The 11,349-nt window shown below is 55.7% G+C and overlaps 1 protein-coding gene across 2 annotated transcripts in view; it reads left to right on the top strand.

Moving 5' to 3' along the window:
* Positions 1-3,334: 3,334 nt before the first annotated feature.
* The window catches only part of CHST8 (carbohydrate sulfotransferase 8), a 153,465-nt gene continuing 145,450 nt past the window's right edge, over positions 3,335-11,349 (top strand). For both annotated transcript variants that reach the window (XM_023229096.3, XM_023229098.3), the window contains exon 1: positions 3,335-3,657. The gene's annotated coding sequence lies outside the window, so the exon portion shown is untranslated. The remainder of the gene's footprint in view (positions 3,658-11,349) is intronic.

Raw genomic sequence — 11,349 nt, 5'->3', positions numbered from 1 at the left:
TTTTTTTTTTTTTTTTTTTTTTTTTTTGAGATAGAGTCTTGCTTGGTCACCCAGGCTGGAGTGCAGTGGCACGATCTCAGCTCAATGAAACCTCTACCTCCCAGGTTCAAGTGATTCCCCTGCCTCAGCCTCCCAAGTAGCTGGGATTACAGGTGCATGTCACCACACCCCACTAACTTTCATGTTTTTAGTAGAGATGGGGTTTCGCTGTGTTGGCCAGGCTGGTCTCGAACTCCTAGCCTCAAGTGATCCAGCCTTCTAAACCTCAGCCTCCCAAAGTGCTGGAATTACAGGAATGAGCCACCACGCCCAACCTGTTCTGGTTCCTCTCATGGCAACAGATGGAAGGTTCAGGACTCAAGACTCAGTCTTGCCAAACACAATGTGAGACTGTCTCGGCTTCCCACTGTGCCACCTTCAACCCCCAGCCCAAAGATGGGCAGAAACTTTCAGCCGCAGGAATGGCCTGAGGAAAGGGGGCCCAGAGCCGGTGGAGGTGGGGGTCTGCCTGCATCCCACAGCCAAGACCCCTCCTCCTTCCTGCATCCTTGTTGCAGCAAACAGATTGGCATCTGAATCTCTCTATTAGGCCTTTTGGGGCTTAGGCTGTGGGCACATGGGGCCATGCACCAAAAATGTCTTTTCACCTTAGTTGGGATTCAAAGACAAGTTTGCCACTAATCTTTTGGTGGAGACACACATATCAAACACTGCAAGCCAGCACACAAGGCTTCATGCCGGGAATTGCAGCCTTCCTGCTTCCTCCCTTGCTGCAGAGGCTGAGCCTGACTTTCAAAAAAGGGCACGCAGCCCTTGGCAAATCTCGGAGGAAAACTCACTGTGAGTTGGTGCCAGGGGCCTCAGGCCCCCTTTGGAGATTTCCCCCACGGCCTCTCAAAACAAGAAGGAAGTCTGAGTTAAAAATGGAAAATGGAGAGAATGTCAAAGGAATGCAGCGTTGTTGATTCCTAGTGGTGCCTGCCTGAATATTAGATGCAAATAAGTGCTAATAAGTACAGTTGGGAAAGCTAATGGAAAAACCATCCTTCCCAGGAGGATCGCGGCACACAGATGCACAGGGTTGCTGAGATAGCTTGGCTCGCTCCACTCACTGGTCACGGCAAAGCCTGTATAGACGCATCCCATGGAAATAAAGCCTGTGTAGACTTGTTCCATGGAAGTAGTCACGGTCCAGAGCCCCCTTTCTAGCTTTGAGGCTGGGCTCTGGAAATGGGAGCTCCCATTATCTCCCTATTGCACAGTTAAGTCTCTCTCTCTTTCCCTCTGTGTGTGTGTGTGCACGTGCACGTGTGTGTGTGCATGCATTTACCCTCTGGAGTGTGCCTTGTACTGAAGAGGGTCTCTTGACCATCAGGCCTCAGTGGCCAAAGTTGTGTGCTCTGTTTCAGGCCCAACTGCAGACAGGGAGCTCGTGGGCAGCTGCCCAGCTAAGCTGTGTTCAGGACCTTGGGTGGCAAGAGGGGCTGCAAGTGTGGGGTAAGGGGAACACAGGGATAGGGATGGGGCCACTGCACTGTGAGTTAGTCCGGCAAGTGGCTTTCTGCTCACTCCACTCTCCCCTCTCTTTGTTCCTGCCTTCTCTCCTCCTGCTCTGCTCCAACAGCTTTGGGATGTGGGATGAATAAGGGTTCCACTGCACTGTTTTTCCTGACACTTGAGTCCCTGGCCCTTGCACTCGGCTCCTCCAATCTGCACCTGACTGAGGTGGAGGAGGGTGATTTCAGCCACATACGCATGCACAAACACACACACATACACTCACACACACTCCCCTCATGCGTGCAGCCAGTGGAGCATGCCTGGGTCCCAGCGCAGCCCCGGGCCTGGGTCACACCAGGCCTAAAGTCGTGGAGAGGGAACCCCAGAACCAAATCTATCCCAGTTTGGAATCATTGCACTTGGGCCATTCTCCAGATGCGTGGAGTCCGGCAACATGGTGGCATTCTTGTATCTCCATCTGTAATCCATCATCTGTAATACGGGAGTGATAATGTCTACTCTGTTGCTGCAAGAATTAAAGGAAGACCATCATCTCTTTGTCATGCTTCTATTTGTCTTCTTATCTGTCCTGGTCTATTTTTGGATGCTCTGAGCTTACCTGGGGCCTTAAGGAGGCCTCGGGGCTCTGGGGCTGAGGGGCTCCCTGGCCATCCCTAGGAGTGGCTACACTTTTCGCCTGCTGTCCCCGACTCTGGTCAGTCAAGACCCATGGGCCCAGCCCAGTCCCCAATTCCATCACTCACTCTGGGTCAGCTGGTAGGAGTCAGGCCAACCAGCCAGCAGGTTCCATTAAAGAGGGGAGAGCAAGGGTCTTTCACTTTATTAAAGGCTTCTCTGCAGTTGTTTGAAAATACTGGGTGTCCCTTCAAGAGTAACAGGTGACCGTGTGCAGTTTCTTCCAGCTCCTATGAGAAAGCAGTTGCCCTCTTTCCCAAGGCTTGCTTGTCCCCTGCAGGCTGGGGCTGCCTCTTCTCAGGAAGAACAAGGACCGAAGCCAGGGCCCCTTGTTCCTGTCCCTACTCTGTCCGGTGCTGTGTGGCTGTGGGCCGGTTCCACCCTCCATGCTGTTTTCCCGAGTATCTATGAAGCGGGTCGGTTGGCCCTGCTCTCAGGCTGGTGACCCGACAGAAACTTCCAGGATGAAGCCCTGAAGGGAGCGCCTGGATCACAGGGCACTTCCAGCAGAATCTAGAGCCCCAGGGATTTGGGGATGGATGCGGACACCCGGGCCTGAGGCAGCCCGCGGCCTTGATCGAGTTCCACGCTAGCTGCAGCCCAAGGATCTTCCAGAATCTTCCTCAGGATCAATTCTCTGCCTTTCGCCGGCCCTGCGCCCCCGCAGCGTTGGGTCCTGGGCGCGCACCCCTGCCCCTCTGTGGTCAAGGCCCGCCCGGGTGACGCCTGGTCCTTTTCCAGGGTTGGCGCCGCGTGGGACCCACCGAGGCAGTGGCAGCACTGGCCGCGGTCTGGAGCCTAGCGTCAGGCCGGAGTCCTGCTCTTCTGGACCAGGAGACCGGCTCAGCCCCCATTCCCGCGGGGAGACCGCCACGACCGCTCCCACCCCCGCGGCCGCCGGACCGCGCCCAGCAGCGACTCCTTCTGAGCGCGCGGCCAGCGGGGCCGCGGGAGCCGCAGAGCGCGCGTGGGCGCGGCGCCCGCGAGCCCCCGGGAGAGCAGAGCGCATCGCGGGAGCGATCACCGCCCGGCCCGGCCACCGCCGTAGCCGCCACCACGGCGGGGCGGGGCACGGGCCGGGGGCGGGGCGCCGGGCGGGCGCGGCGCTATTTCCAGCCTCGCCGGAGGCTCCGCTCGCACTTCGCTGGGAGCCTTCCCGGCGCGCAAGCCGGATCCGGCAGTGCTGCGGGGAGAAGAGAGGACGAGGCGGCGGCGGCGGCGACGGGAGGTGGGGGACCGAACGCGCCGGGGGCCGAAGAGGAACGCCGCACCGCGCCCTCTCGCTACCCGCGCGCTCCGGCCGCCGGTCCCACGCTTCCGCTCGGAGCGGGAGGAGGCACCGGGCCCGAGCTGGGGCGGAGGTCCTCTCCGCCGCCTGCGCGCCCCGAGCGGAGGATCCACCGCGGAGAACCGCGCCCGGACTGGAGGCGCCCGCGGCCTCGGGAGCGTCCGCTGCGCCAGGTAAGTGGCTGCGCCCCTGCCCCACCCCTGTTCCCGCCCTGCGCAGGCTCCTGGCCTGCAGGGACTCCCAGAGGGGTCCCGAGCGGGCCCCGGACTGCACCGCGCGCCGTCCCCGCCACCGCACGCGGATGGGAGTCTGAAGCTGCGGGCGGAGGTGGGGCGCGCGGGGCTCGGGTCTGGTTGCACTTTGGGGACCGGCCCCGGTAGCGGCAACTTTAATTAGACTTTCGCTCCTTGGCTCCCACTCACTGCCGCGCTTCTGTGAACTGCCGTCCCTCGGGCCCTCTTGGTCTCTGCGGACCCCCGCTCCTTCTCCCGGCCCTGGGTGCTGCGTGCGAGGAGGCGGCGTCGGACGCGGAGCAGCGAGCGCCGAGGGCCAGGCAGGAGCGCTCGGGGCGCTGGGGCTTCCTCGCGCGCTCGGGGCCCGGACTCGGGACGGGTTGCGGCGGGCAGGGACTATGGGGGAAGTTTAAGTGGCCTTGGCTTCCTACCAAGCGGCTCCGTCGCGCGCGTCCCCACCCCGCTACTCTCCGGGGCACCGGCCTGTGAGTGCTGGAGGCGAGTGTGCGTGCGTCAGCGATGGTGTGAAGGTGTGTGCGTGCGTATGTCGGGAGTGCGGGAGTCGGAGCTTCGGGCGGCTCCAGGGGGCGGAGAAAGGATCCGTTTGGCCTCTGGAGCAAGCTGAGGTCTGGCGGTGGCTGCAACTCCGGCTACCGGCTGCAGCCTCTGCAGACCCGCTCTGGCCTCGCTGGAGGCCGGCCGGGTCAGGAGGGCGATCGCGGGTTTTGGCAGTGCCGATGCTTGGGCTTGGGTCTGAGGTGACCTGGATTCCTTCGCCGGTGCCGGACTCCCGCCGCCCTAACTTTCGCGTACGTCTTGTCTCCAGGCCCGAGACCCCGACCCGGAGTTGAAGAGGCTGCGGCGCCCTCGGCTGTGGGCGCTGCTGCCCGGCTGGTTGTTTTAGCCGAGAAGTAGGCGCCGATCCTGGGGCTCTCTGTCCCGCAGTGGTCTCAGGCGTCCCAGAGGACTCTGCGTCCCTGGGCCACCCCGCTGACTCCTGAGCCGTGATCAGCCCCGTTAAGGGGAACGGGCGTCCTGGCCCCTCACCATCTGCTTGGCGCTATCTGGCGCAGCAGCAGAGCACGTGGGAGAGGCGTTGGGTGCAGGGAGGTAGTAGCTGCTCTGGAGTGGATGGTGGAGCGGGGCGGGGGACAGAGAGGTAAGAGGCAGATCAACCCCCTTTTTCCCCTCCCCCACAAAGGGGCTCAGGAGCTACAATATGAAGCCCACTTTCCTGGGTAACCTTTCTCTTCTAAGTTCACCTTGACCCTTGCCTATCTGTGGGGAAGTCTTTTCCTAAGTCCTACCCTAGGACTGGGCAACCGCTGGAGCAGGTGTGGCAGAGCCCTTAACATTTTCCAGCTGCCATGACCTTTCCTGTCCACCCTGTGCCCCTGTCCTAAAGGCAAGGCAGACAGGCCACAGGAAGGACACGCATCCCAGCAGGAGATCCTCTTTTAATTTTAATGAGGATACCCCAAGCACAGAAGGCAGCGTGGAAGTTCATTCAGGAGCGTTCAGCAGACTGGCCTCTGTGAAGTGACCCACGGGAGGAATAACATTGGAACCCTGAAGAGAGAGACCTCTTGAGGGTCTGAATGTTGGTTCCAGGGGGATTGGCTGATCAATTATCCAATAGCATTTGAACACAGAAAACCTCAAAGCCAGAACCTGACCCATCGCCTGGCCCAGTCGCCCTGGGACCACACAAACAGTGCAGCTTATTTATTTACTTATTTATTTATTAACCTGGAATCAGACTCGTCAAGAGTGAATTATATTTCCCGGGTATTGATTTTTAAAAAGACCCCAAATTAAAAAGTCAAGGCTTTCTTAAAGCAAGGTCAAGGATTAATTATTTATCGAGAGGCATCAGTCAGGCAGCGTGGGGGCTCATTTATAAATTGCCTGAGCAGGCACAATGAGCATCTTTTGATTTTCCTTGGCTCCAGTTGGGAGAGGAGAGCAGGCTCCTCTGACCTCCTGGGCTTGGCAGAACGTCCCCCTTGGACTGTAACCGACGACAGAGGATGCTTTGTAATTCAGCCTGCTGTTAGAGATGCCTTTTTAATCTTGTAGCCAGAATATCACTTGGGAAATTTCATGCATATTTGCTGTGTTTCCATAATGAACATTTACTGATTACAGGGTATCCAGGGAATTTCATTTTTTAAACATTTATTCAAATCTCTGTTTATGTAAGCTAATAAGTCTGGGAAAGTTCAGAAACTACTTTTTTGCCGTATGGTTGTTGAGAAAGTGTGCCTGGTGGGCTCGTCTCAGAATTTGCCTTCAATTCTCTTAAAAGGGGGAGAGTCAGATTTGCCTGATTGGAGGAAACCTCGTGCAGGCTGCTCCCCTGCTCTAAGCTCTGAGTTCCTGCCAGAGGCGGCCTGATAGGCTTTTTGTGGTTTTGCTGATGGAAGAGAGGAAGGGGAGCTTTGATCATTGCTGATGCATCTGGCTGGAGAAATTTTCAGTGAGTGTGGCTGTGCTTGTAGGGGATGATGGGGAAGGTGTGGCCCGAGCTGATGTCCCTGGCAGACATCCCCATCTCCTGCCTGGCCTGGAGTCTGAGATCCCTGTCTTAGCCACATCTGCTGCTTTGCAGCTTGGAAAAACCTCACCTCCCCAATTTACTGGTGTGTGGAGGCCACATTGGAGAATCGTGGGGCAGTGGGGAACCTGTGAGCAGGAAAGAGGACACAGGATTATGGCAGCTCTATTTTTTTTTTGAGATAAAGTTTCGCTCTTGTTGCCCAGGCTGGAGTGCAATGGTGCAATCTTGGTTCACTGCAACCTCCGCCTCCTGGGTTCAAGTGATTCTCCTACCTCAGCCTCCTGAGTAGCTGGGACTACAGGCATGCGCCACCACGCCCGCTAATTTTGCATTTTAGTAGAGACGGGGTTTCACCATGTTGGCCAGGATGGTCTCAATCTCATGACCTCGTGATTCACCCACCTTGGCCTCCCAGAGTGTTGGGATTACAGGCGTGAGCCACCGCCCCGGGCACAGCTGCTCTTTAATGAGCAACCGTGGCAATTAGAGCTGATAAACACCATGTGGAATGAGTGGCCAGCCTTTTAGCTAACCAGAAAGTGGTGAGTTATAAAACAGGAGATTTATATAGTGCTGGCCCAAGGAGATCAATGTGACCCAGCAGTGGCACAGCAAAAAATTAAATAAATAAGTAAATAAATTTTTAAAAAAAAATCGGCCAGGCACGGTGGCTCATGCCTGTAATCCGAGGCCGAGGTGGGCGGTTCACTTGAGGTCAGGAGTTTGAGACCAGCCTGACCTACATGGTGAAACCCAGTCTCTACTAAAAAGAAAAAAATTAGCCAGGCGTGGTGGCAGGATTATACGCCTGTAATCCCAGTTACTCGGGAGGGTGAGGCAGGAGAATCACTTGGACCCGGGAGGCAGAGGTTGCAGTGAGCCGAGATCATGACCCTGCACTCCAGCCTAGGCGACAGAGTGAGACTGTCTCAAAAAAAAAAAAAAAAAAAGATTTTTTTTAAAATTGAGTTTGGTGCCTGGATGTAGATATGGCATCAGTGTCCTGCAATCTCAGAAAGTTGGCTGGGCATGAGCAGTCTGCATGGTGACAGCAGGCTTTGGCGCCACATTCAGGGCTCATCTGACTCCAGAGCGGCTGTGTTCCCTCCAGAGGAAACCCATGGACCCAGACAAACCGGGGACGGAGCTGCATTAGCGCAGGTGCCAAAGGATGTGGCAGACGCCATCTCAATTCTTATCAGCTAGAGGATGTGTGACCCTGTGGTCAGTAAATCAGCGTGGCAGATCATGAGGCTTACAAATTGGTCATGGAAAAAGTTGTGACTTTTACCCTGTACAAAACTACCTGTCATTTGTGATGTGGCATTCTAGCCTGCACTGGCTGGATTCATTCCTGGGCCCTTAGAAACTCAGCAATGCAGCCTTGGCCATGGAGAGACTGGGGAAGCCTCCGTGTAGGTGGGTTGACACCAAGAAGCAGTCCTGGGCCCATTGCCAAAGCCACCTTTCAGGAAGTCAGAGAGTATCTGTGCAATAGTTTGGATGTTTATCCCCTGTGAATCTTACCTTGAAATGTGACCCCCAGTGTTAGAGGTGAGGCGTAGTGGGAGGTGGGTCATGAGGCCAGACCCTGTATGAACAGATCAATGCTATTGTGAGGCAGGAAGTGAGTTCTTGCTCTATTAGTTCCCACAAAAGCTGGTTGTTAAAAAGAGCCTAGCACCTAACCCCCACCTCTGTGATCTCTGCATACACCAGCTTCTCTTCCCCTTCCATTTTAAGTGGAAGGGCATGAGTACCTCACCAGATGCAAATACAGGTGCTATGCTTCTTGTACAACCTGCAGAATTGTGAGCCAAATAAGCCTCTTTTTCTTTTTTTTTCTTTTTAGAGTCTCGCTCTATTGCCCATACTGGAGTACAGTGGTGCTATCATAACTCACTGCAGACTTGAACTTCCAGGCTCGAACAATCCTCCTGCCTCAGCCTCTTGAGTAGCTGGGACTACAGATGCACACTGCCATGTCTGTTAATTTTTAAATTTTTTTTGTAGAGATGGGGTCTCCCTATGTTGTCCAAGCTTATCTTGAACTTCTTGCCTCAAGCAGTCCTTCCGCCTCAGTCTCCTAAAGTGCTGGGATTACAGGTGTGAGTCAGCACGCCTGTCCTCTTTTTTTTCTTGGTAGTTGGGGGGTGAACGGAGTCTCACTCTGTAACCCAGGCTGGAATGTGCAGTGGCGTGGTCTCGGCTCACTGCAACCTCTGCCTCCCAGGTTCAAGCAATGCTCCCACCTCAGCCTCCCAAGTAGCTAGGATTACAGGCGTGCACCACCACGCCTAGCTGATTTTTTTTTTTTTTTGTATTTTTAGTAGAGACGGGGTTTCACCATTTTGGCCTGGCTGGTCTTGAGCTCCTGACCTCAAGTGATCTGCCCATCTCGGGCTCCCAAAGTGCTGGGATCATAGGCGTGAGCCAGCGTGCCCGACCCTTTTTCTTTATATATTACCCAGCCTTAGGGATTCCTTTACAGCAACAGAAATGAACTAAGACAGTCCGTATGCAGGCCTGGGGCTGGAGGCGGCAGACATAGCTGTCCTCCCAGGTTGGTGGCCTGGGTCTCACATCCGTACTCCCCACATAGAACACCATACATTTCTGGGAAGTCAGTATTTCTCGGTGCTGGTGACTGAGGGCAAGATGCCCTTTCCCTGCCAAGCCATGGCCAGTGTTGGCCCTGGTGAGTGACATTTATTTGAACTAAATTAGAATCATCAACATTGAAACCTGGAGCCAAATGATTCTCAGTCCCACACTTCTGGTGCCAGGCCCATTGTCCCTGTCCCTCACCCTGCCCCTGAATGTTTATGGAGCAGGTATAAGGTGTCTTGCACTGTGCCGGCCCTGGGGACATGAGGTGAGCAAAGCTGAGGGTGGTCCCTGCCCTTGTGAGTTTATAGATGGTGGAATAGAGACCCTCCTTATTTATTCCTCATTCACTAATTCATTTTCTGCCAGACAAAGACATTAATAAAAAGAATGACTAATATGTGATTCTAGGCTGTGATAAGTATATAAAGAATATAAGGAAATAAACACCCAAGTGCTATGAGACCTACCAAAGAGAATCTGACCTGCACTGAGAGGTCAGGAGGACTTCTCGGAGGAGGTGACCCTTAAGCTGACGTCAGAAGGAGGAGTGGGAACTAAGTAGGGTTCGAAGGGAGTGTGGGAGGAAGGGAGGGAGAAAGAGAGTCCAGCATGCCAGGCAGGCACAGACAAGAGCATGCACAGGGCTTCCTGTGGAGGGAATGTGTGAGAGGGCATGAGGAGCGCCATTTAGGAGCTGTGGGAAGGCCCATGTGGCCAGCAGAATGAAGGAGCAGGTGACATGTGGCTGGAGACCCATCTGTGTAGGGTCTTCACAACCGGGGGGGACTTGGGACTTTATTCTACGAACTGCTGCAGAGTAGGAAGGCCAGCGAGAACAGAGCTGCAGGAGTCTTGGAGAAAGAAAGACCACTGTGGCCTTAAGTAGGAGTGAATGGGCTTCCCCTCAGACATTGGTCTGGTCCCTCAGGCTCTGTCTCCCGGAGCTGGGGTGGTTGAGCCTACTGTGCAGTGGAGTCTGTCTACACTGGTTGAAACCAGTGTGATATAGGCAGTGCATCTACGCTGGTTGAAACCAGTGTGTGATGTAGGCAGTGCATCTACGCTGGTTGAAACTAGTGTGCAGTGTAGGCGGTGCGTCTATATTGGTTGAGCCAGTGCACAAAGCAGGCACTCTAACACTGGTTGAGCCCCTAGTTCATGATGCAGACCATCTGTTTATACTGGGGGATCTCAGCACACCATTCATGCCATCTGTCTACACTGGTCGAACCAGTGCATTCTGCAGGTCATTCTGTCTAAACTGGTACCCAGCTGGATTAGGTGTGGGAGGGGACGTGGTAAGGAGTGGTCAGGATGGTTACCTGTGGGACACTATTGGGAGTTGTCTACTCCCTGAGACAGGGCCGCCCCGTGGAGTGCTAAGCACCTGTCCACTCTGGCTGGGTCACATCCTCCTAGGACTGGGTGGCCAGGCCGCTGGTTGTGTGGCCCCACTGTGCTCTGAGACCTTGGTTCTTCCACTGCCTTTCTCTCCTGTCTGCTCACCATTCAGCCCTAGCACGTCCAAGGCACTCGGCAAGTGACAGCCCAGTGCCCATGGCTCCATGGTGGGGACAAGCTGCTCGATGTCCATACCCAGGGTCCTGGCCCAACTTTTGCCTCCAGACTCATTGAGGATGGGCTTTCACTGGGGGAATGGAGCTGACCACCCGCTGTGGCGCAGATGCTCACTTTCTGCTGGAGCTGAGTGCTGGCCAATGGTGGTCTCCATGTGTGTTTCATCCACTTAGCTTCCTGGACCCCCAGAGGTCCTTCACCTGCCGCCTGCTTGATGTAACCCGGCAGTTGGCTGGCACCTGCCCCAGAAAGAATCCTCTCTTATACCTTTTTCTTGCCCTCAGCCCTCTCTCCTTTTCCTCCTCCCCAAGGGAGCCAGTCTCTACCTGCTGCACCCTCTGTGAGGGGCTCTGCCCAAGGCTGGGAGCTCCGCAGTGCCCTCTGACGTTGGTGAATTTCCTGTGGCTGTCTGCAGCGCAGCTCGGGCCCTGGGTTCTCTGCAGACATCGGCCCCATCTACCAGGCTCTGTCCTCCAGAGCTGGGGAGCAGGGAAGCAGGTCTGTGAGTCACCCCGTTTCCCGTTGTGCCCACGCTGCTGGCTGCAGGCCCTGAGTTGAGTGGCCGCCGAGCTGCAGGCAACAGCCCAGGTCGCTGTCACCTTATACTCACTGCCTGGGCCTAAGCCAGCTCCTCCCTGGCTGGGCCAGACTCGGGGATAGGAGGGAAGAGAGCCAAGTAGAGGATGCTAGGAGCTACACATTACTCCTTGGTCCCCTAGGCCCCCTCCCAGGGCTGATTCCTTGCCCAGAGGGCAGCTTCTCCAGATGAGACTTCCAGGGCTGGCCTGGCCACTCCATTCTGTCTGCTGCCTTCACCACCATGGACCCCGGACATACCCAGATGCTTATCAGTGGGAAGCTGACACGGGAGAGCCCCTCTGCCA

This window comes from Piliocolobus tephrosceles, chromosome 21 (assembly GCF_002776525.5).
Source record: "Piliocolobus tephrosceles isolate RC106 chromosome 21, ASM277652v3, whole genome shotgun sequence".
NCBI lineage: Eukaryota > Metazoa > Chordata > Mammalia > Primates > Cercopithecidae > Piliocolobus > Piliocolobus tephrosceles.
Note: the sequence above shows the minus strand (reverse complement) of the source record. Positions and strands in the feature narration are given on the sequence as shown.